Genomic DNA, 27,100 nt, shown 5'->3' with positions numbered 1-27,100 from the left:
GCAATGTGTGTTGTTTTACAGGATCACTGTAGAATCAGTAAAACATGTTATTTCATATTTATATATATATTATATTGTATATTGTGGAAAATGATATAATAGTTGTTATGTCTGTGGAAAATGGCTTGATAGAAAATGTACGTCTCTGCGAAAATCTGTGCAGTTTTATAGTGAGATGATAAGAACGCCAGTCAGAATGTATTTAAATATAATTTTGATTTACCACTTGACTATGTAAAGTAAAAGTGAATGGTATCAGGGAGCATCGCTATTCAGGAGCATATAGCAACAAGCAACTCCCGATGAAGCTGGCGAGAGCTGGAGGATTCACACCTTGACTTTCCGCATTATGTAGGGTTAACCTGGCTTGACTCCACTGTATCCCCTCTTCAGGAATTGTTGAAGTGAAGGAGCGAAGTGTGAAAGCAAATTTATACATCAACCTCGTACACACAATGGACCAGTGTGTAATTGGTAATAAGAACTTAAGTTTTACAATTGCCATAATAGAAATCATTGTTCCTAAACACATTGTGAATACAGAGAATTGTATGGGTCATACTGTGTAGTCTTAATAAAGTCACTTTTCGTATACTGTACGTAACACAAGTGACTTCTATTTTTCGACTCTTATAGCTGAAGGTAGAGTTTACCTGCTTCCTTTGTCTAAAGGCTGCCCACATCAATTGAATAGTCGCCCTCTCAGAACCTGAGCGCCTTCATAATTATACCGACTCCAGTATACAATGAACATGTACCTGTGCAGAAAGGAATTGTCAAATACTATGGTGTTATAAATAAATGACACAAATGTTTCAATAAATCATGTAGTGCAATGGATACAGCCAGAATGATTATGTATCTTCATTACGAATCATACATTATTTTATTGTTATCTATTATTTTTTGAACGTGTATCCTTCATGTAGATTTAAAAAAAATATATAACATTTTCTATTTTAGAACTTTCAAAAATGTTCTACATTGTATCAGCAGAATTATTTTTGTTACCACTTTTTATTGGCGCAAGCAACGTAATCTAAATTACTGCTGTAGATAATTTTGTTATTGTATTGATTTCCCCATTACTATGTGTTGTACAGCTCACCTGCAATGTGTAGGACTTTACAGATAAAAAAATTGAAAGCATGGTGAAAGTTAGTGGGCTATGTGAGGGTCAATTTATCACTTTCTGGTTGCAAAACCTAGGGTGAACATGATATCCAGATGAGTGGAGATAGATATGGGATAGATAGATAGATAGATATGCAATGGATAGATAGATGTGGGATAGATAGAAAGAAAGAAAGATAGATATGGGATGGATAGATAGATAGATATGAGATGGATAGATAGATAGATAGATAGATGGATGGATAGATAGATAGATAAGTGGTGCCCCTGAGGGTTCAGTCACCACAGAGGTACTGCACCTCACTCAGGGGTGTGGTATCCCACTTCCCAGGAAAGGTGGAGGCACCCAACAGGACTCTAACACTTGCACCCAACACACACCCTATAGCATCAGGGCATCTGGTTGCACCCTATGGGAGGATAATTTCAACCCTGTCTGGGTGTTAAAGGGTGTTGGGAGGTGGGTGGAGCTAGTGGGATGAGAGCGGGAGAAGAGAGTTTAGTCGTACGTCCGCCCTGAGGGGAGGTAGTGCAAGGATGTGTGTGAAGCAGCTCCCTGTCAGGAGAAGCTAATTGGAAGGAAAGAGAGAAGGAAGCTCCCTGAAAAGGGAAGGGATCCTAGAGGCATGGGGCAGCGACCATACTGCCCATGGGGCTCGTTCCACGCCGGCTAATGTCAGGTGGAGGGATCAGGTAGTAGTATAGAGACTGGCCCTAAAACTAGTGGAGTGGACAACGGACTCAGCTAGATCAACCAGAGGCTTCGAGCATTGCAAGTGCTGCAGCCAAATCCACAATTATTTGCTGAAAAGGCAGACACATAGGATCCAGGGACCAAGAGGTTATTCCCCCAAGATCCGAGTCTGCTGGCTTGGGACACTGTTTGTGAAGGTGCAGGATAGGAGGGAGGAACTCAGCACATGGAGATGGCCAGGAAAGGAACACACTGAAGTGAGTTCTGGAAAGGTGTTCTCCATCTGCCTGGAAGTTTGCTGGACCCCTCACCTGGAGGACCCAGCACCAAGTGGGTACACAAGAACTGTGAGTAAAGCTTTGGAACTGCACCTAGCTGTGTCCTCTAATTCTTCCTGTGTCACCTACCTAACTCTGCTACATCTACCAAGACCAAACACAACATCTTTGCTATCACCACTGCCCTGGGACAAAAGCTCTGCCTGTGGAGAGCTATTCAAACTCTACTGCATCACACCATCAGTCCCAGAGGATCTGCACTCCAGCGCTGGTCACCTATGACCAGAAACAACAGATGGTGTCATGAACTTATCTACACAGAGACTTTATTCCTCATCAGTTCTTATTTTACATGAATACACAGGGCCACGGACTGGGTCCCCGCTGCCGTGACACATCCCTTTAAGACACCGGCCTGGTACCATGTAACCCACGGCCCTGGGGGTGCTCCAAATAGATATGGGATAGATAGGTAGATAGATATGGGATAGATAGATAGATAGATAGATATGGAATAGATAGACCGCTTACAATCTGGCTTCCGGTCACACCACTCCACTGAAACTGCCCTTACTAAGGTCACCAATGACCTCTTAACTGCCAAGAGCAAGCGACACTACTCTGTCCTCCTCCTCCTGGACCTGTCGGCTGCCTTTGACACAGTGGACCATTCCCTATTATTACAGACCCTCTCACCCCTCGGCATCACAGACTTGGCCCTCTCCTGGATCTCATCATACCTAACAGACCGGACATTCAGCGTCTCCCACTCACACACCACCTCCTCACCTCGCCCCCTATCTGTCGGAGTCCCACAAGGTTCAGTCCTAGGGCCCCTGCTGTTCTCTATTTACACCTTTGGCCTGGGACAGCTCATAGAATCTCATGGCTTTCAGTATCATCTTTATGCTGATGACACACAGATCTACATCTCTGGACCAGATATCACCTCCCTACTAACCAGAATCCCTCAATGTCTGTCCACTATTTCATCCTTCTTCTCCACTAGATATCTGAAACTCAACATGGACAAAACAGAATTCATCATCTTTCCCCATCTCACGTGACCCCCCCTACGAACCTATCAATTACAGTAAATGACTGCCCACTCTCCCCAGTCCCACAAGCTCGCTGCCTCGGAGTAATCCTTGATGCTGATCTCTCCTTCAAACCACATATCCAAACCCTTTCCACTTCCTGCCGACTTCAACTCAAAAATATTTCACGCATCCGTTCATTCCTCACCCAAGAATCTGCAAAAACCCTAGTCCATGCCCTCATCATCTCTCGCCTTGACTACTGCAACCTCATGCTCTGCGGCCTCCCCTCAAACACTCTCGCACCCCTCCAATCTATTCTAAACTCTGCTGCCCGACTAATCCACCTGTCCCCCCGCTATTCCCCAGCTTCTCCCCTCTGTCAATCCCTTCACTGGCTCCCAATTGCCCAGAGACTCCATTACAAAACCCTAACCATGACATACAAAACCATCCACAACTTGTCTCCTCCATACATCTGTGACCTCGTCTCCCGGTACTTTCCTGCACGCAACCTCCGATCCTCACAAGATCTCCTTCTCTACTCCCCTCTTATCTCCTCTTCCCACAATCGCATACAAGATTTCTCTCGCGCATCACCCCTACTCTGGAACTCTCTACCACAACATATCAGACTCTCACCTACCATCGAAACCTTCAAAAAGAGCCTGAAGACCCACCTCTTCCGACAAGCCTATAACCTGCAGTAACCACCGATCGACCAAACCGCTGCACGACCAGCTCTACCCTCGCCTACTGTATTATCACCCATCCCTTGAAGATTGTGAGCCCTCGCGGGCAGGGTCCTCTCTCCTCCTGTACCAGTTATGACTTGTATTGTTTAAGATTATTGTACTTGTTTTTATGTATACCCCCCTCACATGTAAAGCGCCATGGAATAAATGGCGCTATAACAATAAATAATAATAATAATAATAATAATAATAATAATAATAATAATAATAGACAGATAGATATGGGATAGATAGATAGACATGAGATAGATAAATAGATAGATAAATAGATAGATATGAGATAGATAGATAGATATGGGACAGATAGAAATAGAGCACCATCAGAACAATGAGGGGGCAAAAGACTCCCTGGCCAAAACCAAACCATCCAGATATAAAAATCAATTGGAGGTAGCACACCAAAAGAGTGATTTCACTTGTGGAGGAGCCACTGCTCTCTGATTTTCCTGTACACCCGATATTCTTCTTATAACACAAACTGACAGTGCGCTTTCTTGCTGACTCATTGCTTCTATGACAACACCTGTTATGGCATCTGGCTACAGAATCTCAAAACACCCTCAGTACTCCTCAGATGAGCATCAGCAAAAAGCGTTGGGAGCTCGGGTGAAGAGGTCCGCTTTGTGACATATTAAGAAAGATTGCCAATATAAAAAGAGCGATGCTGATCACCTCCTCCACACTATGTCTGATGAGGCCTTTCCATTTTTGTAATTTGATTGTCCATGGAAATAGCCTGTAATATGGTGATGAAGTTTGGTGGTTAGAGGCTTTAGATACCACCACCTAGCTAAATCACCACCACATATGCTACATCTCTGGGACATATGCCTTGTCGTTATACCACTGGAAGTGGTCAAAAGTGAGATATCGAGGGCATATTACTAAATGTGTAATCTTGGTCTATCTGTTATGTTTTATTATGCTGCACAAGTATCATATTTAAGCATAATTGCCATTGGTTCAGGCAAGTATAACTGCAGATATACTAAAGCTCTGCACATAGTATGGTAGTACTCATATATCTCATATACCCTAGGTGAATTCAATAGTTTGAAGAAGCCTGGTCCTCTACTGGACTATTTATACACTGAGGCATCGCTCCACAGACTCTGCTGAATGGTGGATCTCTGTGCCTTTATGATATAATATTCTCCTTTGATCCCACTCTGGAAGAATCAGGAGAATTTTAGGCTTTGACAGCATACACCACTTTTCTATGTATGTTAGTCTTTGCATTTTGTGGTTTGAGCAAATTCTTGTTGTTTTAATATTTTTAATAAAAGTTATATTTTTAGCCTAATTGCTAAGTAATAATTTATCTCTTATTGGGTTAACACCTTTCTGCTGAATATAAATAACACTGATGACACTTTATTACCAGGGAGGAGGCAGTGACTGCAGCCTCTGACCCCTGATGACAACTTATTTGAGTATCCCAGCGTGCAGCGGGATTCTCAAATAAAGTGTCATCAAAGAGGAAGTAGTAAAAAAAATAAAGGATTTAGATATTGTAGCTAGGGAACGGTAGGTACTTTTAAATTGATTTATATTAGCAAATAAATTACATTATGATATAAATAGTTATCTAGGATTAAAATACATTTTAGTTTTGAACCACCCCTTTAAAGGGTTATTCTAATCTTTCAAAATCATTATGTAGTCATAGAACAGGTCAAAACTTGCAGATAAGTGGTGGTCCAGCTGGTGGAACCCTCATCAATCCTATGAACTGGGATCTGCAGAGCCCAATCACAATGGAGCATTGCCAGACATGCACACCAGCACTCCACTCAATGACTATTGGACTGCAAGAAAAAGACACACATGCTATTCGGTTATCTTCAGCTGACCTAAAGAAAGTGAACTGAGAGCATGACCAGCCATCATTCCATTACGATGGGACTGCAGATGGATGGGGGATTTGCATTAGTAGATGAATACTTGCTAAATTCTAAAAGTGGGACTTACCTTTATAATGGTCCCTGTTGGATTTTGTCTTCATCTGTGAGTAACATGTGTATATGTTTACAATTATTTACAATAATGTTATTCCTATATATCTTGCATTTTTCATCACATGCACTGTTTGTCATAATATTTCTTTACTGCGATATTTTATTACTGGTTAGGGCACTGTTCTGGCTGAGCAAAGTTAAAGGTCATAATGTTTATTTATTTATTATTATTAACTATTATTATTTATTTATATAGCACCATTAATTCCATGGTGCTGTACATGAGAAGGGGGGGTTACATACAAAGTTATAAATATCGTTAACGGTAAACAAATTTACAATGACAGACTGGTACAGAGGGTAGAGGACCTTTCCTTGCGATCTTACATTCTATGGGATAGTGGGGAAGAGACAGAAGGTCGGGGTTGCAGCAGCTCTAGTGGTTTTGAGGCGGCGGCTCGGGAGGTGGTGAGGCGGCAGAATGGTTATTGCAGGCTGTAAGCTTTCCTGAAAAGATGGGTTTTCAGGTTCCATTTGAAGGATCCGAGGGTGGTGGATAATCGTGTTGAGGCATGGAATTCCAGAGGATGGGGGATATTTGGGAGAAATCTTGGAGGCGGTTGTGTGAGGAACAAAAAAGTGTGGAGGAGAATAGGAGGTCTTGAGAGAATCAAATATTACGTGAAGGAAGATATTGGGAGATTAGTTCAGAGATATAGGGAGGGGATAGTTGTGGATGGCTTTGAATGTCAGTGTTAGTAGTTTGAACTGCATTCGTTGGTGATTTGGGAGCCAGTGGAGGGATTTGCAGAGGGGAGAGACAGGGGAGTAGCGAGGAGAGAGGTGGATTAGTCGGGCAGCAGAGTTGAGGACAGATTGGAGTGGTGCAAGAGAGTTAGCAGGGAGGCCACAGAGGAGAGTGTTGCAGTAGTCAAGGCGGGAGATTATGAAGGCATGTGCAAGAGTTTTGGTAGATTGAGGGCTAAGGAAGGGACGGATTCTGGAAATACTTTTGAGTTGGAGGCGACAGGAGGTGACAAGAGCTTGGACGTGTGGTTTGAAGGACAGGGCAGAGTCGAGAGTTACTCCGAGGCAGCGGATTTCAGGTGCGGGAGAGAGCGTGATGCCATTTACCATAATAGATAGATCGGGTAGGGAAGATATGTGAGATGGAGGAAAGATAATGAGTTCAATTTTGTCTACATTGAGTTTTAGGAAGCGAGAGGTGAAAAAGGAGGATATGGCTGATAGGCACTCCGGGATTCTGGACAGCAGAGAGGTGACATCTGGGCCAGAGGGGTAGGTGTCATCCGCATACAGGTGGTACTGGAAGCCATGGGACTTTATGAGTTGTCCTAGGCCAAAAGTATAGATGGAAAAAAGTAGGAGCCTCAGGACAGAGCCTTGGGGGACTCCAAAAGAGAGAGGGCAGGATGACGAGGTAGTGTGGGAGTGGGAAACGCTGAATGTGCAGTCAGAAAGGTATGAGGCAATGTAGGACAGGGCAAGGTCTTTGATGCCAAGGGAAGAAAGAATCTGTAGCAGTAGACAGTGGTTGACTCTGTCGAAGGCAGAGGACAGGTCGAGAAGGAGGAGGATGGACAACAGTCTGTTAGCTTTGGCTGTGAGTAAGTCATTAGTAACTTTGGTCAGGGCAGTTTCAGTGGAGTGGTGGGGGTGGAAGCCAGATTGGAGGATGTCAAGGAGGGAGCTAGATGAGAGGTGGGAGGAAAGTTGAGTAAGGACATGCTATTCAAGGAGTTTGGAAGCAAACGGGAGAAGTGATGTGGGGCGATAGCTGGGCATAGCAGTTGGGTCAAGGTTTGATTTTTTGAGGATGGGTGTTATTGTGGCATGTTTGAAGGCAGAGGGGAAGGTACCAGAAGATAGGGATAGGTTGAAGAGATGGGTTAAGGCTGGAATGATCATGTTAGTGAGGTTGGGGAGCAGGTGGGAAGGGATGGGGTCAAGTGCACAGGTGTTGAAGTGTGATTTGGAAAGGAGATGAGTAAGCTCTCCTTCAGTGATGTTGCAGAGGGAGGTTATAGGGAAGGGCAGAGGTCTGGTATGTGAAATGGGTGGGTGATGGAACAGTAAAGGTTTGCCTTGTTTGGTCGATCTTGTTTTTGAAGTAGGTGGCAAAGTCCTCAGAAGAGATAAGGGGAGTTGGAGGTGGCAGTGGTGGGCGGAGGAGAGAGTTAAATGTGCTGAACAGTTGTTTTGGGTTGTGGGATAATGAAGATGCAAGATTTGTGAAATAGGTCTGTTTAGCAGAGGTGAGGGCTGATTTGAAGGCAAGTGTAGCTTGTTTGAAAGCAGTGAAGTCATCTGGCAGGCATGTTTTCTTCCAATGCCGCTCCGCGACCCTGGATGCTTGTCAAAGTTTTTTGGTGAGGTTGTTGTACCAGGTTGCCGATTGATTTTTTACACTTTGCCATGCATGATAGGGGTGACTGAGTCTATGGCTGATGTGAGGGTGGCGTTGTAGAAACCGGTGGTACTGTCCGTGATGTGGAGTGAAGATATGGAGGACAGAGGTAGAAGAGTCTGAGAGTCTGTGAATGTCTAGGTGTGCGAGGTTTCTGCAAGGATGTGCTAGTGGCTGGACATGGGGGGCAGGTGAGAAGGACAAGGATGAGGTGAGTAGATGGTGGTCAGATAGGCGGAAGGGAGAGGTTGTGAGATTGGGTAGGGAACAGAGGCGGGTGAAGATAAGGTCTAATGTTTGTCCATCTGTGTGGGTGGCTGTGGAGGACCACTGAGTAAAGGTACTGTCACACTTAGCGATGTACCAGCGATCCCGACCAGCGAAATGATGCAGTCAGGTTCGCTGGTACATCGCTAAGTGGTCGTTAGTGAGCTGCCACACAGGCAGATCTCACCAGCGACATTGTTGGGGACGGGGGTCGCTACTTACCTGTTACATTAGATGATCCTGCGTCCTCCCGCCCGGCTCCACGCTCGTCGCTCGTCTCTCCACAGGAAGCGCCGCAGGAAGCTGACGACGAGAAAGAGTCCTGGACGTTCTCGCGCGATCAGCGATAACCAGCAGGGGGAGCGGGTCGTAGGTAAGTATCAGACACAGCGATGTCGCTAGCAATATCACTATAACGTCAAAAGTTATAGCGATATCGCTTAGTGTGATAGGCCCTTAAGTCCAAAGGATGAGGTTAGTGACAGGAGTTTGGAGGCTGCTGGTTGGTGGGTGTCAATGGCGATGTTGAAGTCCCCCATGATGATGGTGGGGATGTCAGCAGAGAGAAAGTGGAGGAGTCAGGTGGAGAATTGGTCGATGAAGGCAGTGGCTGAGCCAAGTGGTCGTATATGACGGCCATTTGGAGATTAGAGGGAGAGTAGATATGGACAGAGTAAACCTCGAAAGGGAGGATAAGGGAGGGAGGGGGTTGGATAGGCTTGAAGGAGCAGTTTTTAGAAAGGAGGAAACAGACTCCTCCACCATGTCTGTTGCCAGGGCGAGGAGTGTGGGTAAGGTGGAGGCCGCCATAACTCAGTGCGGCCGGGGAGACCATGCCAGGTCTCAGTGAGAGGGAGCAAGGAAAGGTTGTGGGAGGTAAAGAGGTCGTGGATCGCGTGGAGCTTGTTGCAGACGGAGCGAGCATTCCAAAGTGCTCCAGAGAGAGGGTGCGGTAGGGTGGGGGTCAGTGGCACAGGTTTTAAGTGTGAGGGATTGCAGCAGTTTCTCTTAGTGTGAGAAAACTAGGGGTGAGGATTAGTGGGATGTATGAGGCGGGGGGGCAGGATTGGGGGATACCAGCAGTGAAAAGAAGCAGAGAAAGGGAATGAGGTGGGTCAGGGAGAGTGATCGTCTTGTATTGTATTTTAGTAGTAGAAGTCTGAGGTTATTGAGTATGTCTGCAGATGAAGCCAGGTGGGGGTAAGAGAAAGGGGGAGATAGTTATTTGGTTCAAGGGTGCAGGGGTTTGGGGATAGCGAAGGAGAGTGAAGATTAGTGGAGCAAAAACGGTGATGGCAAATGTGAGCATGGTTAAAGAGCAGGGTAAGAAAAGAAAGGCATTAAAATTAGAAAGCAGTGGTTATTCTTACCCTCTGACCGATTTCTGGACTATTTCTGGTATATTTCTGATGTAGCACTTTAAAAGATGTCACACTTCAAATGATGTCACATCTGACCAAGGTCATATCTGACCTGCTCTGATCAACTTACACCATTCAAATGTCTATGAAATGAAGCTCGGTGTGTGAGAGAGGGAGGACGAGGAGGGGGCAGAGGGACGGTTCACAGCAGGGAGCAATTAATAATGTGAAACTTGAATATCATGTGTCATAATTTCATTGAGACGTTGCGCAACCCAAGGAAATAGATCAAAAGGAAAGAGAGTGAGCACAGTGCCGAGCAAGGTGCCAGCTGGTGACAATCAGGGCCTGAGAAATCTCCTGTGGTCTGAGATAAGCCAAAAATGCAGTAAATGCAGGCCTGAAATATGCCAGATACAAAACATGGCAAGGGACTTAAACAGCTGTGCCATAGGAATCCCACTTTTAGAGCTGCTGCCATGATCAAAGCCTCCTTGTCAGTCTAACAGTTCTCGTCTGCCACCATCTGTAACCTCCAAGCTTGCACCAAGATTTATAACCACCAAACCATGTTCATATAAACTGTAACATATGTGCTTTTATTCTTCCTATCATATTTATAAGACTGTTGATGAGACTTTGAAGTCTACATTGAATATAATATGAGCATGATTTTGAGCAGCATATCCCTTTCCTAATGGAAGTAATTGAGAGGGTAAATTGTATAATTAAGCATTAACACGTAAAGTAAAAAGTTGTTATTCTTGAGAAGTGATAAGTGACAATAGCAAAGTCTAATCCCTGGGGTCATTATCTTACTATTAGCAGCCTAATGCTTCACACAAGTTACTAATGATAAAAATAACATATTAAATAATATTTTTTTCATTATTTAAAATTACAAGACAAATGACAAAAAGATTACACAATTATGTTTCCCTAGTTTATCTGTTACGATAAGTCCACACGGGACAGAATTTACAGTGGGGAAAAAAAGTATTTAGTCAGTCAGCAATAGTGCAAGTTCCACCACTTAAAAAGATGAGAGGCGTCTGTAATTTACATCATAGGTAGACCTCAACTATGGGAGACAAACTGAGAAAAAAAAATCCAGAAAATCACATTGTCTGTTTTTTTTTCATTTTATTTGCATATTATGGTGGAAAATATTTGGTCAGAAACAAGCAATCAAGATTTCTGGCTCTCACAGACCTGTAACTTCTTTAAGAGTCTCCTCTTTCCTCCACTCATTACCTGTAGTAATGGCACCTGTTTAAACTTGTTATCAGTATAAAAAGACACCTGTGCACACCCTCAAACAGTCTGACTCCAAACTCCACTATGGTGAAGACCAAAGAGCTGTCAAAGGACATCAGAAACAAAATTGTAGCCCTGCACCAGGCTGGGAAGACTGAATCTGCAATAGCCAACCAGCTTGGAGTGAAGAAATCAACTGTGGGAGCAATAATTAGAAAATGGAAGACATACAAGACCACTGATAATCTCCCTCGATCTGGTGCTCCACGCAAAATCCCACCCCGTGGGGTCAGAATGATCACAAGAACGGTGAGCAAAAATCCCAGAACCACGCAGGGGGACCTAGTGAATGAACTGCAGAGAGCTGGGACCAATGTAACAAGGCCTACCATAAGTAACACACTACGCCACCATGGACTCAGATCCTGCAGTGCCAGACGTGTCCCACTGCTTAAGCCTGTACATGTCCGGGCCCGTCTGAAGTTTGCTAGAGAGCATTTGGATGATCCAGAGGAGTTTTGGGAGAATGTCCTATGGTCTGATGAAACCAAACTGGAACTGTTTGGTAGAAACACAACTTGTCGTGTTTGGAGTAAAAAGAATACTGAGTTGCATCCATCAAACACCATACCTACTGTAAAGCATGGTGGTGGAAACATCATGCTTTGGGGCTGTTTCTCTGCAAAGGGGCCAGCACGACTGATCCGGGTACATGAAAGAATGAATGGGGCCATGTATCGTGAGATTTTGAGTGCAAACCTCCTTCCATCAGCAAGGGCATTGAAGATGAAACGTGGCTGGGTCTTTCAACATGACAATGATCCAAAGCACACCGCCAGGGCAACGAAGGAGTGGCTTTGTAAGAAGCATTTCAAGGTCCTGGAGTGGCCTAGCCAGTCTCCAGATCTCAACCCTATAGAAAACCTTTGGAGGGAGTTGAAAGTCCGTGTTGCCAAGCGAAAAGCCAAAAACATCACTGCTCTAGAGGAGATCTGCATGGAGGAATGGGCCAACATACCAACAACAGTGTGTGGCAACCTTGTGAAGACTTACAGAAAACGTTTGACCTCTGTCATTGCCAACAAAGGATATATCACAAAGTATTGAGATGAAATTTTGTTTCTGACCAAATACTTATTTTCCACCATAATATGCAAATAAAATGAAAAAAAAAACAGACAATGTGATTTTCTGGATTTTTTTTTCTCAGTTTGTCTCCCATAGTTGAGGTCTACCTATGATGTAAATTACAGACGCCTCTCATCTTTTTAAGTGGTGGAACTTGCACTATTGCTGACTGACTAAATACTTTTTTTCCCCACTGTATATGAATTTCCGTGCCAGGCATATAGATGAAGTTTTCCAAATCCATCACAGATGATACTTTAATATATTTCTTTTGAGAAATATTATACCTAGCAACTTTAAAAGAAGTCAAAGAGGGACAAAGTATGCAATATTTTGGGCCATTCCCTTCGCTACAACCCTCGCCTCACCTATTTGGCCTTTCACTCTATCTTGGTCATATAAAAAAAATTTTAAAAATTGATGGCCAACCCTCTTAAAGGCTTTGCTCACACCATTGTTAAACGCTTCCATTGTCCTGTTCCATTATTAAATGCACACCAATAGAAACCAACTTTCTCCACTGACTATAATGAGCTCATCTTTCTGTCAAGTTTTCCTAATTTCAAACATACTGTATTTCAAACCTACATTTTTGTTTTTATAAGTTACCCCTCATGCCACCTTCTCAACGTTCCTTTTTGCCCTCCGATCAAGACACATCATGACTTAGATATATATGAAAGCAGAGAAAAATCTGCAACACTTTGCTGTGCAGCATGAGGCTCATGGTTAAAGAGATTCTGTCACCCTTTTGAGCTTTTTGAGTTAATAATATGGGCTTACAGGTTGCATACATGTATGCCTTCTGGATGTTTCCTTCTTCAGTAAAAGTAAACTTTTAGGCTAGTTTCACATTAGCTTTTTTTGCGCAGTGCATTGTGCGCATCCGTGCGCATGCGTCATGCGTACCAATGTTTAACATAGCGTATGCATAGTCTTGTGTTTGCATGCGTTTTCTCCATTTTTGTGTGCATGCATTTTTTCAAGGTGTGCGTCTAGACGCGCCAGATGCAACCTGTTGCATTTTTGGGTCCGGCCACAGGCGTAAAAAAAGCATGCATTCGCTTGCGCACGGAATGCATCATAACAATGCATTACAGTCTATGGGAACGCAGGCATGCGCATGGACATGCGTATGCCTGCGTTTGCGTACGCATGTGTTTTACGAGTAAACAAGTGTAGACAATGATTTAAATGATTGCGCATAAAAAAGCAAACACATGCAAAAAGGCATGATGCATTTTTGCATGCGTTTCTACTTGCGCACGATGCACTGCGCACAAAGACGCAAATATGAAACTAGCCTTATAGCTTCAATCATCCATGCTATGTGGAGTAGGCTGCCCTTTAAGATAAGACTGCCTACGGTCTTCATTGTACAAGATTTTGCTTCCTTTTCTGTTCAGACATACATTTGACGTCATGTGAATGGACAAAAATTCCACCCCTGCGCATTCTGCCTGCCATCACTCCTCTGCATTGTGGAGAACTCAGCTTTACAGTGCGCCGAAGATCACTGAGACCATAAGTTACAGTGACAGAGCACAACAAAATTGAAAACAGTGCCAACAGAAGGGAGAACAGAACAGAGGAGAGATGACAGGCAGAATGCACAGGTGAAGGATTTCTGGATGCTAACATTAACAAATCAAAAAGCTCAAAAGAGTGACAGATTCCCTTTAAAGTTTTTGCCTGTCATGCAAGAGGTTGTGAGTTCCAATCCTAGGAATAACTTCAAGTAAAGAGAAATATTTAGTTGACTGCTTGTATATAATGTATGTGCAAAACCCAAACAGATGCTTGGATCTCTTCCCAAAGGTTGGAGAAAGAGAAAAAAAAAATAATCCCTTCAGTGTCCTGAACGACACACATTTAGTGAGCTTTCACAATCAGTAGACATGAAGACATGATTGTGCTGCATCTGGGACACTGAGAAATGCTGCAAATTGCCAATTAGTGTTGGGACATAATCCTGACCAAAGAGGTACAGCCCCTCCAATTTCAAACTGTTCAAAGGGTTGACTAATACTAGATATTCCATTATTACTTGCCACAGGGTACAGTACAAAATATTAAAAAATAACTCTATGGTCACGGGGAGTTGTGCAAGATTGCCAGCTTGAAGAATTGGAAAGTAGTGATGGGAGAACCCCTGGATGTTCAGGTCCGGTGGGTTTTGCCAAACAGTAAAAAAAAAAAGTTTGGTTCAAGTATCAGAACAGTACTTGAACCTGAACCCCATTCACTTGAATATCGGTCCTGAACATCCAGTGTTTGTCACGCTGTTATCTGCATGACAGCACGGCAAACACTGCCTAAGATTGGGGGTAAAATCATTACCACCAGTCAGAGAGCTGCAGTTCCCACTCTGTCAAATTACAGCGTGAGCCCGCAGCTGTGACCGAAGGTAAAAAGTTTACCTCCAATCGCTGGCGTTGGCTCATGGGACTTCTACTCCCATCAGCCTATTCTTGCAGCTGCTAACAACAGTGAGAAAAGCTGGAAGTATTCATCAGCCTGCGCCTGTGCGCTAAATAAATAATAAAAAATAAATAAAAATGCCATGGTTTCCCCTATATTTTTAATAACCAGCCAGGGAAAACTGACAGCTGCAACCTTCAGCTGTCAACTTCAGCACGGTTAGTTATCAAGAGTAGAGCGGTAGCCACACTGTTTTTTTTTAAAACTGATTTAAATAAATAATTTAAAAAATGGCGTTGGGTCCCCCACTTTTAACAGCCAGCCAAGCTAAAGCATACAGCTGGGGGCTGGCATGCTCAGGCTGGCAAGGGGCCATGGATGTTGGCAGACAGCCTAAAGCCCCCGTTACACATAACGATGTCCCAGCGATCCCACCAATGATCCGACATGATGGGATTGCTGGGACATCGCTAGGCTGATCGCTGGTGAGCTGTCAAATAGACAGCCCCAGCGATTAGGACCAGCGACGCTGGAGGCTGGTTTCTAATGTAAACGTTGGGTATCCAAGAGCCACGGCTCTCAGGGCTATTTCATACATAAGTCACCTGACATATACAATGTCATGTGACCATAGCTTCCAATCAGTAACTGCTCAACACTGTCACAGGAAAAACTGTAAGGGCACCGGTCTGGGAAATAAGCATAGAATTTTTTTTTTTATTATTTTATGGTGCATCCTGGGGCTATTAATAGCAGGGTTTTCTAGTAGTAGAAAAACCCTTTAAAATATTGTCTAAATTTATACAAAGAAATCTATAAAAATGTTTCAGTTAATGACATTATACTGTACAGATATATTGTAACCAAAAGGAAAAAGGAACCAAAGGTTTGAACTAGAGTTGAGCGACTTTGGTCGGATCGGGTTTCATGAAATAAAATTTGTTTCAGAATAAACTGGTCCGACTAGGGCAAAAAAAGTCGGAGTTTCGTCCCAAACCCGACCCCAATGCAAGTCAATGGGGAATAAAAGTCAGCATTGAGCGGATGACATTTATCCACTCAATGCCGACTTTTATTCCCCATTGACTTTCATTGGGGTCTGGTTTCGGACGAAACTCCGACTTTTTTTGCCCTAGTCGGACCAGTTTAATCTGAAACAAATTTTATTTCATGAAACCCGATCCGACCAAAGTCGCTCAACTCTAGTTTGAATTTCTGTAGTGGTGAAGTTGCAAGCAATGACACAACTTCAGAGACTACTGAAAGCATATTCAAGCTAAAGTTTATAAAAGATTATCAAGAATTGGAAAAAAAGATCCTTTTTTGCCTTTTTTTAACAAAAAAGGCAGCAAATTCCCATTATAAGATATCAGAGACACTACTCATTGTGGCACCCAATGCAAGCAATGCATTGTCTACCCCGTGCAGCCTTTGCTATATTCACGTCCTGATGAATAGGTGGGCTGTTGTGTTTTGAGACCTGGCTTTGATGACCACTTCATTATCAGAATAAGTATAGTACCTGGGCTTGAAGCGCCAACTACTTCATCTGACACATTTTGACATATCAGAATATGGCACCTTCAAAAATCAAGCATTTGGCCTCTAAAGCTGCGCAGCAGGAACATCATATTATGTGAAAACACAATGGCAGAAAATGTATAAATCTGTGTAGATGTTATTACAAGGATCACATTATTATTATTATTATTATTATTATTATTGTTATTATTATTATGTGCAGGGACACGCAGCATTTTCTTCCTTCCACAGAGAATCATTATTCTGCGCTTGTTACGTCGTAGTGCCCTAGATGTAGTGTCACAGTCCCTGCTTCATTATGATTCATTCGTGCTATCGAAAATGATCCTGGATTATTTCTTGTGACAAATCACCAAATCTGAAAACATTGACTTTTAATCTGATGCCTTCTACCTTCAAGATACAAATATGAAATTGTGAGAATTGTGTACAGCTGTAGATGCAACCTGCCATCTGTCCCATTAATAACGTGTGCAAGACTCTGTATATAATGACCTCACTAGTAAATTATTTGGAGACAAATGTGTTCAACCAAAAAAAATGTTATGTTATGTTTGATATTTCACAGTACCCTGCCCCCCATTCACACTAGCCACAGACAGCTTTCCCAAAATGAGGCAGAAGGGGCCATAGCTAAGACTGCCCATCTAATTAATAAAAAATTATGCCACTTTAGAGGCGAAAATTTCACCAGAGACGCACTCCAGTCACAAACTGAAGTTCATTTCTGGTGGAGACGCACACCCCTTGTAAGATATATCTAGTAAATTAAGTGGCATACGCCTCCTAAATTTTAATTGAAATGAATTAGGCGCATCTTATTATGGCACGACCCTTCATTAAATGGAACTTGTCACGTAAAATAATGCTATTAGCCTGCAGATAGCATTCGGACACCGTGCGGCACCCACACTGAGAACCCCGCTATTTGGATCATACTGGTGATTTAAACAGGTTTCAATCACTGGCTGGCTATAATGAAATGTCGATCGAGATTTCATGAGAGTTGAGTGCCTCAGCAAACAGGCAGATTTTCACAACGGAGTAATGTAACACCGACGTGACCTACGCAATGTGTGTTGTAGCCAAAGTCAACATGTAGATCCAAGATGAACGGATATGTGACATAAATATTAGATTAGTTTAGGAAGAATGGGTGAGGGATGTCGCTGGCATGCATCTCACACTGTATTCAGTGTAAACATGGAGAACTTTCTATGACATACAACTTAAAATGTGGCCATGAATGCAATGTGATTTGGGTTACAAGGTAAAATTTATTCAAGTTATAAGAAATGCATTCAATATTTTTTTTCAAATGTTATCTGCATTTCTTAAATATTGTTTATTTTTATTTTTTGTGAATTACAAATTGTTTTTCAAATCCAGCAATTTTGTTCTGCTCATAACAAAGCAGAATTAGATTAAAGGGAACCTTTCAGCAGGATTGTGCTCAGAAACCTGCACACAGTGTCAGGTCGGTACCGTTATACTGATTAAAATGATGCCTTGGTTGATGAAATCCGTCTTGTGGTTGTTTAACCTTTATTTTCATTTTTTAGTTAATGATATGCTCGTGCCCCGGGGCGGCCTATGTGGGGTCTTCATGGGGTGCTCCGATTAGGTATTCATAATGCAGACTGCTGACAGGTCCCTGATCCCTCACCGACCTGCCCCCTAGTTTGCATAATTAATATCTGTACATAATTTAAAAAAAAAAACCTTCTGCAGGCGGGTGTCAGCCATGGCGCCTGCTCTTCAGCATAATTGCATGCTTCCTGTGCCAATATTAACTGTTCTTCATGTTATTCAGCTAGAAAAAAAATTAATTTAAAATGGCGCCCACCGCGCCTGCGCAGTAGCAGCTATCATTGTATAGCATAGCTGTGATCCGATAGCTGCTACTGTGCATGCGCTGGCATTACCATCTTGCGGGAAAAGAAAAAAAAAACACCTCCAAAATGATGCCGCCCACCATTATCATTGACTTAAGGGGCCCTCTGTTCAGCCACATACAAATATTGCATGAACCACATTCAAAATTTACCTTTGCTTCTATGTAGTAATGAACTTTTTTGTAGTTTGCTAAATGAATGATGAAATGCTGCTTCTGCCTGCTCATATAAGGTTATGGTGAGCCAACTCCTGCACAGATGCCTCTTTCACTTTTACCATGCGGGCAAGTCTGAGTATATACCGTATATACTCGTGTATAAGCCGAGTTTTTCAGCACTTTTTTTGTGCTGAAAACGCCCCCCCTCGGCTTATATGCAAATCAATTGTCCCAGAAAGCCGGTGAGGGAGGGGGAGTGGCGGAGCAGTGGGTCATAGAGGCAAGAGCTGGTGACTGTGGCTAAAGCCTGTGCCGCTGCTAAAGAGAAATGAATATTCATTTCTCTTATAGCGCGCACAGTGAAAACCACAGGCGCCGGCTTCCAGAAGATATCCTACTCACCCTCCAGCGTGCCTTCGCAGCATCTCATTGGTGCCAGCTTCTAGCAGCTCTTCTTGTGCTGAGTGATCACCTGGCACCGCTCACTAAGGTAATGAATATGCACGTGTCTCCACACCCATAGGCGTGGAGGGAATATTCACTACCTTAATGAGCAGTGCCACGTGATTGCTTGGCACAGGAAGAGCTGCTAGATGCCATAATGAGTAGCTGTGAATGCATGCTGGAGGGTAAGTGGGATTTTTTTTTTTTTTTGTAATAGGAAGCATGCATACAAGGAAGGGAGGGGGGGAGTCACGCATACCAGGATAGCTACACGGGGAGCCACACATACCAAACAGGATGGGGGAAGCCACGAACATCAGGAAAGTGATGGGGGAGCCAGCCATGGATACCAGGACAGGGATGAGGGGACAATGCATACCCAGCTTATACTCGAGTCAATAAGCTTACCCAGTTTTCCATGGCAAAATAAGGTACCTCGGCTTATACTCAGGTTGGCTTATACTCGAGTATATGCGGTATGTGTTTGCTTAAAATATTTATTACAGAAGTCGTTTACTTTCCATGATGCATATGGTACATTGCATAAATTATAAATATGAAACAGCTTAAAGGTAATCTATCAGCAGCATTTTGCTATTTAATCTGACAGTACATAATATAGAGCAAGTGAGCCTGATTCCAGCGATGTTTCACTTAGGTTCCTGGGTGCAATAGTTGTGACAAAATCAGAGTTTTTAGATGTAGCATGAAGCAGAGCTGAGAAAGCAAAACCTGCCCACACCAGGCTCTCTATGTTCATAAAACAAAGATAATGGCCTAACAAGCTACTACAAGCACTTCTAAACTATACCAAAAGCATATGAAGAAGGGAAGTTCAAGCTCAATCAAAATTATTCAAAACATTCTTTATTAGAACAGAAAAAATCACAAAATATAAAACACTTAAAAATAGAGGATAACATATGAAAAGACTGCTACAAAACTCAGGATAGTAAACAACAGTACTTACAACAGGCCTAACTATGCATCTTTTTAGGACTGGGTCCTTCTTACTGAACCATACACTTACCATATTTGATGTCCTCAGACACTTCCCTGTTCTGGGTTGGGCCTGTTGGAAGGGCTGCTGAATTTTGTAGCAGTCTTGGCATTTGTTACTCCTTATTTTAAGTGTTTTATATTGTTTGTCTTTTTCTGTACTAATAAAGAATGTTTTGAATAATTTGATTGAGCTTGAGCTTCCCTTCTTCATTTCACTATGTACATGCACTGCTGTCCTCCATCAGTTATCTCCTAGTGATAAAACCTTAATTGTAAGTAAACAACAGCACACAACCAAAGAAGCGATATATTGTTGATTTAAGTGTCTCAACTGCTACCTTACACTGTGCTCAGATTAAAACTCAAAAACTTTCTGACAGATTCTTTTTAAAGGGAATCTGTCATCCTATTTTTCGCTGACACCGACATCAGGGGCTTATCTACAGCATTCTGTAATGCTGTAGATAAACCCCTGATGTAACCTGAAAGATAAGAAAACGGAATTAGATTATACTCACCGGGGGGCGGTCCAGTCTTGGCCCGATGGGTGTTGCGGTCCGGCACCTCCCTTCTTCTTACGGTGACGTCTTCTTCTTTGCTGCCTGTCGTAGCTTCTGCGCAGGCGCACTGCTCTGCCCTGTTGAGAGCGGAGCAGAATACTGCAGTACGCAGGCGACGGGCCCCTCAACAGGACAGAGCAGTGTGCCTGTGCAGGAGCCACAACAGGCAGCAAAGAAGAGGACATCACCATTGGAAGATGGGAGGCGCTGGACGGGACGGCGACACCCATCGGACCGGACCGCCCCCCCGGTGAGTAAAATCTAATGGCCCCGTCACACACAGCGAGATCGCTAGCGAGATCACTGATTTTGTGATGCATCAGCGATATCGCCAGCGACATCGCTGTGTGTGACACACATCAGCGACCGGCCCCCCCGCCGGGTATCGCTGATCGTGCAGGATCGTCCTGGGCCATTTTTTGATCGTTGGTCGCCCGCTGGCCAGCACGCATTGCTGCGTGTGGCAGTGGGAGAGCAACGATCAGCGACGCTGCATGCTGGTATCTAAGGTAAACAGCGGGTTTCTAAGAGCCGCACAGCTCTTGGATACCCGCTGTTTACCCTGAAAACCAGCATGCATGCTGGTTTCCAGGGTAAGCAGCGGGTATCCCAGAGCCATGCGGCTCTTAGGAACCCGCTGTTTACCTTAGATACCAGTGTGCACGCTGGTTTCCAGGGTAAACAGCGGGTATCCAAGAGCTGCACGGCTCTTAGAAACCCGCTGTTTACCTTAGATACCAGCTTGCTCGCTGGTCTTCATCGCTGGAGGGGTTGTCTATGTGACAGCTCACCAGCGATCAGCCTAATGATGTCCCAGCGATCCCATCCACGTCGGATCGTTGGAGGGATCGCTGGGACATCATTGTGTGTAACGGGGCCCTAACTCTTTTTTCTTATCTTTCAGGTTCTATCGGGGGCTTATCTACAGCATTACAGAACGCTGTAGATAAGCCCCTGATGTCGGTGCCTGCAGCTGCAGCTTTTAAATAAATTGTCAGGAAGTGATGTGTGAGAAGGTATTGCTTGGAATGCATAGATTGGAAAGTAAATTGGGAATATTGTACTTCAGGATGTAATGTGCCAAATAGACTGATTCAGATTTCTGCAGGAAGGAGGTCTAGATGTACTTCTAAATTTTTATTACCTGAAGGGAGATTACATTGCCTCCTATGAATACTATAAATTTTTGAGTCCAATGGTTCTACACAAGGTTTAGGCCTCATTTCCTCATGCATTGCTATCCTTTGGAGAAGTAGTGAAATACTAGAGGGAAATTTATGGCAAAGCTGATCTAAGAGATTACTATGGGCTCATTCTCAGGAATCCAGCACATTAGTTGATAGACAGATGCAAAAACAGTTGTGTCCAGTTTAGGCATAAAACATGCAACAACACAATAGATAAATTGGAACCCAGCCTCAGACTGGAGAGGTAACGTGCAATTCCAATTGGGAATGGCTTTTAAGTTCAGGACAAAGTAAAGGAACATTTTACATACAGGTATATGCCCATGTAGAAACGGAATATAGTCATAGTACAGTAGTTACTACATTATGTATTAACCTTAACATAAAATAGTTGAATAAAAAACCTACATGGCCCAAATGTCTTTTTCTATTTTTATAACAATGAAAAATTGTCCCTCAAACTGTCCAAACCAATATAATTAGACATCACTCTAGGTATCATTTATGATGTGAAGACTCAAAAGAAGAATTGAAATGCCATCCTGGATCGAGGAACATAAGTCTACAGCTACAGGCCATTACTGAAACAATGTGCATCCTGTTGGTTTGGAAAATGCATCCTGGTGTCAATATTTATGTCTACATGCCTGTTTTACCGTTTCTTTGTATATTCAAGGTTTCTTATATTATATCACTGAAGGAATGCAGATATTATGGAGCGTTGATCATGAAGGCCAATACAGGAACAGTGGGTTACTGTATTGTAACAAGATTCCGAGTAACGCTACTACAGTACTGCAGCCATGGTGCTATTCTGACCCCTGAAGGATGTTTGCATGAGAAAAGCCTCTTACTGTCGTACACAAGAAGCAACACATTGCAGATAGAAAGGAATTACATTATAAAGGGATGGCGGGAAGCCACAGAAAAATCAAGAGAGACAGATAGATAGATAGATAGATAGATAGATAGATATGGGATAGATAGATATGGGATAGATAGATAGATAGATAGATAGATAGATAGATAGATAGATAGATGATAGATATGGGATAGATAGATAGATAGATAGATAGATAGATAGATAGATAAATAGTCAGACAGATAGATTAGAGCACAAATGCATTTTTTATTCTTATAGGTTAATACATAACTTTAACCTTCTCATCTAGGGTCTTAGTCTTAGCCTAGACTGCTATAAACTCTGTCCATTACATACCAGCACATGGCAAAGCATTCCATCAAGGCGAAAGAGTTAATGTGAAATGTGTGGATACAGAGAACTAAATAGTAAAGTGCAGTAAAGTCTCCTCTATCTGTATGGTGTCAGAGTACAGATTGCATTTTCGCCAGCACGAAGACCTAACAGTAAAATTGCAACATTTAGAAGCTTGTTCCTCTCACTTACGACACAGAAGCTGCCATGCTTTGTTATGTGCGCTGGTAGCACAGGTTAGCAGTGAAATGATCTCTTTAGGAGGTCCCCAGAACAATACAATTGTGCATTCCACATGCTGAATGGTGATAACATACTATCACTTAAGGACTTGTGGACCTATTCTAAGAACTTGCTTTGCTGGTATTTCTGAAATCTTGGAAATGCAATTAATCATGTATGGTTATCACTTGTACAATGGAAAATGAGACAAATGGCTTTTCTAACACATCCATCTTCCTGGCCTCAACATAATGACACCATGCTGCAAAGGATGCTAAACAACTTAGATCCTGCCTCCCCTCTTCACCCATGGACCTGGTTGCTCTTGGGTGGCTTATCCGGTAGAGATTGCCTGCCTTACTACATCCACAAACATTGTATATCTAATATTTGTAAATGATCAGAGGGTGAACATAACTTCCAATAATCTCTTTGTACAAAAGTTTAATAAATGTAGATATTCTGCTATTTTTCCTAGTATTAGCCATTTTAAGCAAGCGTTACAAGATGATTTCACTGAGTGTCATTTGAGATATGCTCTGTGCTATTTGCATCACCCTTAATCCCTGCCGACTTGGAAAAATGTCAATCAGTGTAATATCCATGCTGATGTATGAATCTAAACAAGTCCCTACATTAAACCAAATGGTGTAATGGCTAATAGCAGTCAATGGCAATGGCTGTGCAGTTTTTCTATTAGATTGCTCCAAACTTGTTCGACTTTGTCGGAGATGTGCACATGCCTAGTGGCTCATTTAGCCATGGATGGAGAAACACACAAGAAAACGAGTTGTATTCCAGTCCCGTGCAGTTGTTGCTATTCACATCTCCTTTCAGGACCTCCCTAACCCCACTTCATTGTTAGCAAACATGGCATGAAAGCCCTGGCCTCCACATTGACCTTGACTTAGACGGCGGGCCGATCTTGTCAATGGGACCATTGTTAACTGGTACACTTGCTACATTCTGGAGTTGGGATTAAGGTGGGGTAGCAATCCTAGCAGCTTTGATTAGCCATCCACTGACCCATGGAATACATCTACTGTGGGAAAGCCGGTGCCAACTGCATGGCAGACAATTTTAGAATTGCAGCAAAATCTCATCTCAAGATCCTCTCCTTCCTCCTTACTCCCACTCTCCCTGTCAATTTGTCTCTAGGTGACAGGAGAAGTTAGAGCAAGCTATTTATATAATCCTTTTGGGTGGGGTATTCAGTATTCCTCCGCATACCCGGCTTATTCAAGGGATCCCCTTAACTTACCACATGACATATGCCATATCACCTTTTCTGCATTACAGAATATGATGCAACAAGAATCCGAGTTCCCAGCACACAGAACTTTAGAGCTATGTCTCGTTTCTATCCCTATCAGACCTCATTTTAGCAGGCAGATTGTCTCCAATATAGAGATTTTTGGGGATCCCCTTATGTCAAAACTTTTCTTTTTTTTTTTTTTTATTTCTGCTACTTAAGTGTCCAAACCCATGCTTCGTCCCGGCTATGGAGCATCTACCAGAGCATGTCAGAATGAGTTATCTCCTATGCACTGACCTCAGTGCTAGCTGCCTATAGTATAGGAATCCTTTTGATGGGATCTAAGTGTTTTAATTGACAGCAATGCTGTAGTGACTGTGACAGACCAGGGATTGTGCTGCTCTATTTTTCCTCCAACAGCTTGCAGCGATATTATTCTCCTGCAGAATCTGCAGAAATAATTGCGTACCAATCCATACCAATACACTTAATGTTATTTAACCTCCTGCTGAAAAGAAGAAGAAGAAGAAGAAAAAATGGCACAGAAGGAGCAGCGGTGGAATAGTAGATGTATATGTAGGTAACCATGCAGGGTGCTGCTGCAGCTTGTGAGATCAATGCACCAGACACTACTGTCCTTATTCTGTACATTGTGGGGAAATATGCTTTTATCTGTGCTAATATCTGCATTTAGGTTGCCATTGCTTCTCAGCCATGCTGCATTAACCCTTCACCTGGATCCGGTCTAATACAGATGCATATGACAAATGGCAGAACAAGGCAGGGTGCCCTAATGGCACAACACACCACCAGCATAACTGTGATCTGCAGTTATAGATTTCCCTCTCATACCCAATCTGCAGGAATAGTCTGCAGCAGCCATCAAGGGAGTCCCCCTCAATTCAGCAGCACCCAAGTTTCAATAGTTAGACCACTGCATGCTTTCTGGAAAGGAAAATCATCTTACCCAGCACGATCTTCCAAAATATTCTGCTGTCGGAATCAGTCAGCAAGGTGATAGCTGGTCATCACAATGCTTAGTCAGCAGATCCACCACCTTTTTTTAATTTCCTTGATATGTGGATAGAAATGTAAAGATGTATTTTTCTTCTGCTAGCAAGCAGCAGCAAAAGAATCCCCATTCACAAGTGCCAAGTTCCCCACCATACAGGATAATTCCATGTAGCAGACCTTTTGCTTGCTCCTCCAGCTCTCAAAGTAGCCAGTTATGTTCAGTGCACAAGATCCAATCCAGGTGTGATTCAAAAGGCTAAACAAAAATAAGAACTGAAATTAAAAAAGAACCATAGAAGTCTGTTATCAACAGGGAGAATAAAAAAAACCTTCTCTGTGCCTGCAGCCTTTTCAAAGCAAAGCCCCACTATACATGTAAGATCTCTCCATATTCAAGATGCAGCCAGGGGGTGAAAAGAAGAAGAAGAAGAAGAAGCAGTGTATGTATATTTCACAAGTATCCTGCAATAACAGATCCAATGGGGTTTTCCTTGCCCTGTACCGCTATGTGAAAGAACTCCTACTGCTGGAAAGGGTTTCTCCTGGGTCCTAGCACTCCAAAATGAGGATGAAGAAGGAGGTAAAAGGAATCAAAAATCAGTTGTCTGCGAGCTCCCGAATGATGCTAATCTCCAATAAAGATGAACACCATGGAATAATGCAACTTGATGAGCAGCCACCATCCAGAAAGAGAGGAAGCAGGGAGAAGAGAAGGCGACAAGGAGAGGGAGGCAATAGAGAGACAGAGATAGACAGAAAAAGGGGGAGAAACTGCAATGCATAAATGAATCCAGTGTTTCAATAAGATCTCCTCATTTGATTGAATGCATTCTCCAGCCTGCTGCAACTGCAAGTCACAAAAACGATACTGTTACTGCCACCCAATGGATGTTCCAGTCCTAGCCAATCCTCAGCTACTGCTTACCACCCTCCAGTTTAGAAGGCTGAATTAAAACAGGAAAGCCTTACATGGAATCAAGAAGAAAAAAAAAAGTCTAATGGATGAGCTAGTGCTGTCTGTGATAACAAGTGCTTTCATTGTGCTCCCTGACTGCTGCATACTCCATAGTGTGTGTATGATGCCAGCAGCTTCTGCACCAGCATCACCCTATGCAGCACTGGCAGTGGCAGAGGGAAGCGGCTTTATTACTTCATTTACTTGCTCACTTCCATACTATACCGTTGCTATGGGATCTCTTCTTTGTTCCAAGTGTCTGAACTGTGTGGGAACATTTTATCTTCCCTCAGTTCTCTTGCTAAATATTCTGGATCTGCTACAGATCAAACTAACTGTATCACCAGAAGACACTATGGCTTTGTCTTGTTGTCACCTGTGCAGGCACACGGAGCGGCTGCAATGTGCGTCTCATTACAATGTCCGATGAGTTGTGAAAAAAAAAAAATTCAATAATTTGTTCATATTTACTTGGTGTCGCAGAAAAACAGGTTTTTCCAAGGCAGCTAGAAATCAGCGTATCCATGCTTTAAGTTACATTCCCTCGATGAGCTTTCAGTGTGTCTTTGACGCTGTGTATTTTCGCCGTGTCAAAAACGCAGCATCATACAGATCCGGCAGAGTGTGGATGGGATTTATAGAAATGTCATTTCCACTGTGTTTCACTATTACTCAGCGTAAACTGACTTGCAGTCCGTGTTTCAAATTCGCAGCATGTCAATTTCTCTTGGGGGTACAATGAGTTTTCTGTGCGGCTTTTTCCCTCAGTAGTGCATTAAAAAGGGAAAAACTGTAGGTAATAACCGCGCATGTGTTTTTAATGTTTTTCCACGGTGGAAACGGATTAAAAACGCATATGATCCGCATCTGATTGTACCAAAAAAGTTTTTGGAAAAGCCATGAAGTATCAAGAACAAAGCAGCTTTATTTAA

General features: G+C 42.9%; 1 protein-coding gene across 1 annotated transcript in view; it reads right to left on the bottom strand.

The window, feature by feature from the left end:
- Positions 1-26,278, bottom strand: part of IL1RAPL1 (interleukin 1 receptor accessory protein like 1) — a 2,193,655-nt gene extending 2,167,377 nt beyond the window's left edge. Inside the window, exon 1 of the mRNA XM_073565918.1 lies at positions 25,167-26,278. The gene's annotated coding sequence lies outside the window, so the exon portion shown is untranslated. The remainder of the gene's footprint in view (positions 1-25,166) is intronic.
- Between the last annotated feature and the right edge of the window lie 822 nt (positions 26,279-27,100).

This window comes from Dendrobates tinctorius, unplaced genomic scaffold, assembly GCF_039654945.1.
Source record: "Dendrobates tinctorius isolate UK_male_01 unplaced genomic scaffold, ASM3965494v1 ptg000016l, whole genome shotgun sequence".
NCBI lineage: Eukaryota > Metazoa > Chordata > Amphibia > Anura > Dendrobatidae > Dendrobates > Dendrobates tinctorius.
This window is presented reverse-complemented; position numbering and strand designations above follow the sequence as displayed.